The 6,902-nt window shown below is 29.1% G+C and overlaps 1 long non-coding RNA gene across 1 annotated transcript in view; it reads left to right on the top strand.

Annotated features, from left to right (window-relative positions):
* Positions 1–5,597: 5,597 nt before the first annotated feature.
* The window catches only part of LOC136795670 (uncharacterized), a 115,894-nt gene continuing 114,589 nt past the window's right edge, over positions 5,598–6,902 (top strand). The window contains exon 1 of the long non-coding RNA XR_010843301.1: positions 5,598–5,636. This is a non-coding gene — a long non-coding RNA (uncharacterized lncRNA). The remainder of the gene's footprint in view (positions 5,637–6,902) is intronic.

Here is a 6,902-nt window from a genome sequence, read left to right as displayed (position 1 = left end):
GTAAAATTCGTATTTTAGTGCTTCTCGAGGTGGGAATAGTGAATATAAGTTTTATTCCTGCCAAAAATACTCTATTTCTCCAAAAAGTCTCTATTTCTCCTACAGTTATTCATAAAATTCCTAGTTATTTTGTATTTATTTATTTTTTAATATTGCTAACCATAAGCTCTGTCTTACTATTTCAATGAGGATTAATCTGACATTAAAGACCATTCAATTTTATATTGATGAGTTTAATCAAAATCGTTAGAGCTGATCTCCTGAAAGTCTGAAAAATCCTGATTATTTTGTATTTGTTTATTTTTTAATATTGCTAATCATTGCTATTGAAAAAGTTGCTGTACCACACATACCTCAAGCATGTACTCCCCTTATATATATAATTATGACCTCAAAACGTCTTTTGCGCGATCCCAGTTCTTTCCCTTACTATATATTACATATGAAGGTGAAATTAATGAAATTTATAATTAAAAATATTATTCCCAAAATTCTGTCTGCTAATTTTCGTGAAGCTACTACTACTACAACTACATTTCTTTGGAAATAATATGATTTTTTAATGGTCTCAACTATAACCGTTGTACCTACAAAACAGTTTTATTTATGGAAGTTTAGAGTTATTCTTCCGAATAAAGATTGAAAAATTCAATTTTCTACATTATTAATCTGAAGCCCTAAGCGTTGATTTAGGGCTGTTAAATTATGTTGGCCGAATGTTCTTTCTTGTAGGCTGATATTATATTTTCTGTAGTAGTTACGATTTCTAGTATAATTATCTACCTCTTTCGAGGTAAAAGGTAAACTCTTTTACTGCCAAGATACCTTTTTACATTATTGTTGTTCACTCCTGTTTGTAAAATGATAGAGTGATATACCAACGAACTGTTAGGATAATAATGCAATATGAAGAAGAGTCTTATAAAATTATAGAAAATGAGAAAATCTTCAAGCTACTGTAGCCGAATATAAGTATAGCTCCAGTTCATTCCACTTTGTGACAGGTGGGCCTGTCAGACACAGTTACAACTATTTGACTACTTTTTGTATGAAATAATTCGTTAAATATAGTGCATTCATTACTGTTCATTGTCTGTAAAAAAATGGATTAAGAACAAAAAAGCAAATTATTAGAAGAAGATAGTTGACCGTAATAAGTAGATTGTAGGAAGATAGCCCGGATGGCGGTCTATAAAGGTATCAAAATTGTAACAGAAAACTATTTATTGTAAAACCAACGTTACCTCCCACTTTATATCTTGTTTTTTCATTTATCCCTGACGAAGCCCTGCAAAGAGAGGCTAAACGTTGGTTAACAATAAATAGTTTTCTTTTACAATTTTGATACCTATATTTACCACCAGGACTATCTTCCTACAAAAAACTAACTAGTTTAAAACAGCAAAATTGAAGATAAATAAATATCGCAATGGGCCCCTCAAACTCATTGGTTAAATAAATGGTCGTTAAATAATGACTGTTTTATTTAAATTTACCTCATTTTAGATGTTTTTTTTAAAGTAATATATTTTATTTAAATATATTTATCTCAATTTTACCATAATATGAATGAAATAATTTAATAATTTTTAAAAATGTAGCTGACTATTATTTACAACATTAGTAAGTTGAACAGTTAATTAAACGACAATTATTTTTTCACCTTTTTTTTTTTTACGGAATTTTCGCAAGCGAAATGCCTCTTTGGATTAGAAAAACTATCTAATGATGGTTAACTCATTGATAATTTATGAAAGAGATGTTGGTATATAGTTAGGGGGATAAATGGAAATGAGCTATATACTGTGAAATGTCAAGGGTGGTATTTGTTGCAGAGATAGGTGGTGCAAGAGACCATCGCCGTCCTCGCTATTCCCTTCCCACCTTCTAGTCCCGATCTGTCCATATTTCTATTCTACTTACGACTGTTTCCTATATAATTAGTTTCAAGGGTAAGCGACTTTTTAATTACTATTGTAGTATATGATAAATGAGATGGTGAAAGAATAAATTAAAGAGACAGTTAAAGAAACATCTGTCATTGTAAGAGGCGTTGTAATGATTAAGGTATTCCGTAATCTATATTTTTTTCTTATAAACCTGTCTTGAATTTTCGTTCTGTTTATTACACTATACAATTGTATATAACTACAAATTAAAAATTAAAAATTATTGGCATAATTCATACATAATAAAGATGACATATATAAAGCACTAAAAATTATTGATATTAGAGTAGACTTGATAACAGTTTTTTGTTAATCATAGGGTGATTATAAATAGTGTTAAAAAGTGAATAAAATAAAAGTAATTGTTTTTGAGTAGAAAAAATATTTTGTGAGATTAATTGATAGATATTATTGCTTTTAATGATGCTTAATTGCATGTAATAGAAGAAAAAAAATTAAACTGAATAAATTAGTTTTAATGTATGGTAGAGAAAATATATAATTATTATTGATGGATAAAATGTCAGTAAAGTTGATGTATATTTTAATATACCCTCGATAATAGTTTAAAGGGTGAAACGTTGAAGAAAAATAAATATGGTTGAGAGATGGAGTCAAATAAAATTTTAATTTTAAAATATTTAGTAAACTTTAGGACAACTTAGCCTGGAATGCTTATTCAGAGTAAGTTGAAGAAGTGCTTACTAAAATTTTATGTGGTTAGTTAAAAGGTAGGCTAATGATAGTAATTTTCTAAGATAGAAAATTAAAAGTTTTTTAATAAATACTTCATTCTATTCCTCTCTGCTGAAAACCTATAGAATAATTAGTTTGCTTTTTTGTTAATTAAAATTACAAAAAGTTCCATTCTGGACGTAGTACACATTTACACCAAAGGAATGGGTTAAGAGCGTAAATCCTCCTGGAGTATTAAAAGTTATTAAAATTTAATTGTTTTTCCGGTAAATTCATGCGGTAAAAGGAGGATAAAATGTTACACAAGCTATATGAATTATAAAACTGCAACTTTATATTACTTTAAACACATCATACTAATTTGTTTGGAAAACTTTTTTTTTTTTTTTTAATTTAAACATCGGTAGCCCGAGATAATTCAACCTAAAGTACTGCTCCTCTTTTGCCTATTTTTGGAGGTAAAAATGGGCAACACTATGTTCTCATCCATCCTCACATCAACTTGGAATGGTTAAGGGGTAACTGTAGGCTAAGGTCTGCAGTTACCCCTTAACCTTTACTTAGTGATAAATATAAAAAACTTAAAAATACTCTTACTATCAATACTTTATCCATGCGGTAAACCAAAACGACATCAACCTGTCGTAAAATAATTGGAAAGCACCACCAAATTTGATGAATTATATTCAATTGCTTACATAAAAGAATGGCTAAGTGAGACATTATTCTTATTTCATTCTGTTAACGATATCCTTCGTACAAGAATATTAAAAGGAAATCAACAACATTACCAGGAATATGTAACATTATTAGAATATTTTGATTGAATCATGAATTTCGCTATTGTTTAAGTAACAGTTTAATATACGAATGATTCAATCATTTTTTTTTTCTTTCTTACTTCCTACTAATTTACAAATTAGTACAATGTGTAACGACTTAATTATAAGATTCATCTAAATTTATGCAAACGAATGCCCTTACTTTGCTACATAGCATTATAAGGGAATGGGCTGGGTCCGCTGAAGGCGGGAGGTCCATTATTGGCCTTTGAGCCCATGGCGGGGGAGGGACCGCTCCGCTGGGGTAAGAAATCAGAGCCCCCCTCCCCCAAAGTGACATTTCAAGCATTTAATAATTACTCATAGTCTTGATAGGTAAATAATTTATCATTAGTATGAATTTTCCATCGAAAATTTTAGGATTTCGGAGAACCAGTTTTAAAGTTATTATTTATTAATTTCAATGGTCAAGAAATTAATTATTTAATTTCAAAACTATATCTCCCGCCAACTTTTCTTAGTGGCTGTCATTACCTCCTCAACGTATGATCAAACACCATTGACAATTCCTTGATAAAGTATAACATAGGCATATTATTTTATGAGTTATTTTGTAAATGTAATAATATATCAGAAATCCAAAGAAATTATGTTATTTTTAATTGTTTAACTGTTTTTGAGTGATCGGATTTTATTTGAGCATGGTTAATATAAAAAAATCAGAAGATGTCCATTCATGCTTTGTTTATATTATTACGAAAAGTCGATCTTTTCATGTGAAACTATTATATATACATAAATAGCGTGATTTACCTTGTATTGTTTTAAATGCAATTATTGAAAATTCAATTGATAAAAATTTTTAATATGGCTCAGCTTTGGATTGCAGCACTCAATAGTTTTTCTTGACACTGAAAATATCGTGGAAAATTACAGGCTGTATTACAAAATCTACGGTACACTTAACTTGTCATAAATTTATGAAACTCTTTCGGAGAAGGCCACACCTTTCAAGGATCGGAAGCTTGAGCAACTAACGTCCGAATAAGCACTAGAAATAGGAACATAACTTTTTTTTTAATCTTTGGTAAATAAATTTCCTCTGTTATTCATTATTTATTAAATTTATTTTAATCTAATTCAAGTTTTTAAAACATAAAGCAATCTTATATTATTTTTAGCTTTCCTTATTGTTCTCTAATTTTTACATTCAATCGTGGACGTTTTGGAGATTAATTTCACCATCTTCAGCTTCATAATACAATTTACTCTTCATTGTTTGTTTTTTTGTTATTAACAATATACAAATTTCTTTAGATGACAATATTATCATTTCATTTTTTATTTTCACAATACACTCCTTTTTGTCTATATTTGTTGTCAGTTAGCCAAAATTATTTGTATACAGTATACTTGAATACATTTGTTGCAAAGAGTTACAATTTTGCAATTTTATTTTTTCAACTAAAAAAACAAAGAAGGCTCTTCTCATCAGGAATTAAGATGCAACTGCACTCGCCCAACACAGCATTAATCTAAATCATAAAGTGGATAAAAAAACCAGAACTTTTAGTCAATGAAAAACATATTAAAAGTGGAATGATACGACAAAACTGCTTACATGTTACAAGAAATGTACAAAATACCCTCCCTCTACCTCAAGACAGATATAGAAACCTAAATATATATTACACAAATTTAATAAATAAACTAAAAACATAACAATCAATATGTTCATTGTTCATTATAAAATTATAACCAATCACTAAACTGTCAGATAAAAATAAATGCAAATAATAGAATAACAACAGTAATGAAATAATTACGTGCACTTTTTTTGTTAGTAAAATATTTTAATAGTTTCAGCCTTTTGGTAGCATTTTTGACGGAGTCTTGCAAATTTCTTACTCGATTCCTTACATGTCCCGAATGGCCCATAGTATTTATTGTTAGAGGAAAAAAGTTTCCTTAGAACAGTAGGGTCACGGTAAATCTTGCTATTTGCCATTTTTCAAAGGCCTTAATTAAAATGAGAAATCCTTTCTATTATTCGCTCACCGCAACATTACTGCTAACTATTATTATTATTACTATTATTCTTTTTGTTTACTTTTTACATTAATATTAACGCAAAACTATTAAATTATTAATTATTGTTTTTATTTGTTTGCAGGTAGCTAGGTACTAGTGGCTACGATAATATATGAAGGTATGAATTTAGTTTTATAATTTTTTTATGTTATTCAATTTGCTTACAATAGTTAGTGTTATTTCTCTTTGATGTTGGCCCTCCATTCTCTTACTGTTTTACAACGAGAAAGGGTTAATTTCAACTCAAAGAGGAATAAAAAGCACACCGTACTTTGTGTTTTCATCTCAAATACATGAGATAAATAAATAAATATTTGTCTTGTATCCGTTAGTCGTAGCCAATAAGGTTAGTTTTTTCTTCGGTTATTTTTCATGAGTTAGGTTCTTTTTAAAATGTAAATTTCACCCAGAACCATTTCTTTGCTTCTTGCAAGTTTCTTTGCTTCTATTGTTTAAATCTTTAGGTGAGTAATACATAATTTGTCTTGTCTTATCTTCGTATTGCTATTAAATAATTGAGGATCTAGCACGTAAGAACTTGACCATAATTCAGTATCTTCTTCATTTAACTTTAACAAAGTTTTAATACATTATTGATTTTGAATGTTTTTCTTGCATAACATTGATAAGAATTTGAAGATCTTATCGGTACATGTGATAAACCCCTTCCAGGACATTTCTAGTTGCCAATTATTTATGCAGCTTGTGAAATATGCCCAATTAATAAATTGGATTGAATTGTTTACCTGACCACATTGCTATTTTCTTTTCACATATTTTCCACGTGATATTATTTAGAAATTACATAACCAGTCAGAGCTCCCTCACGTGCTAGATGGATAGTTATTGGGCAATAAATTTAATCGTTTACGGCTCATCCAGAATGAGGAAAGATATTTATAGTCTATCAAACGACTTTACAGTTTTCACTTCAAGCTTTTTTTTTTTAAATTATTACTTTTCTGGTTGTGAAAATGTTGCTAAGAAATTTACTGAACTGATTAACTTTATTTATTCTTTCGATTTTCTTTTTTTTTTTTTTTTCTTTTTTTTTTATGTTCTACGGGATATTTTCAAAAAACTTCAGCGACTCAGATGGATAGCTTTTCGAAAAATCTATTTCCTTGATTTTCTTAACCGAGGAGTGTTGTGACCTTTGTTTGTTTCTATAACCAATCCTAAATAATTGGTCTGTAAAATATATCATAATCGATCATCACAGGGTGTGAATGGTTCATTTACTTGAAACGTAATAAGAAGGAGGTAATAGAGGTGCCGTTGTTGTTGTCTGGGGCTTTAGGGCGTAAAACCCTGAGGTCATCAACGCCCATGTTTCGTGCTTTATAATTCTGTTTCATTTATATTTATAATTCTATTTCACTTT

Source organism: Halyomorpha halys, unplaced genomic scaffold (assembly GCF_000696795.3).
Source record: "Halyomorpha halys isolate HHAL.00 unplaced genomic scaffold, Hhal_1.1 Scaffold52.1, whole genome shotgun sequence".
Classification (NCBI taxonomy): domain Eukaryota; kingdom Metazoa; phylum Arthropoda; class Insecta; order Hemiptera; family Pentatomidae; genus Halyomorpha; species Halyomorpha halys.
The sequence above is the reverse complement of the archived record's forward strand: the minus strand, read 5'-3'. Positions and strand labels throughout refer to the sequence as shown.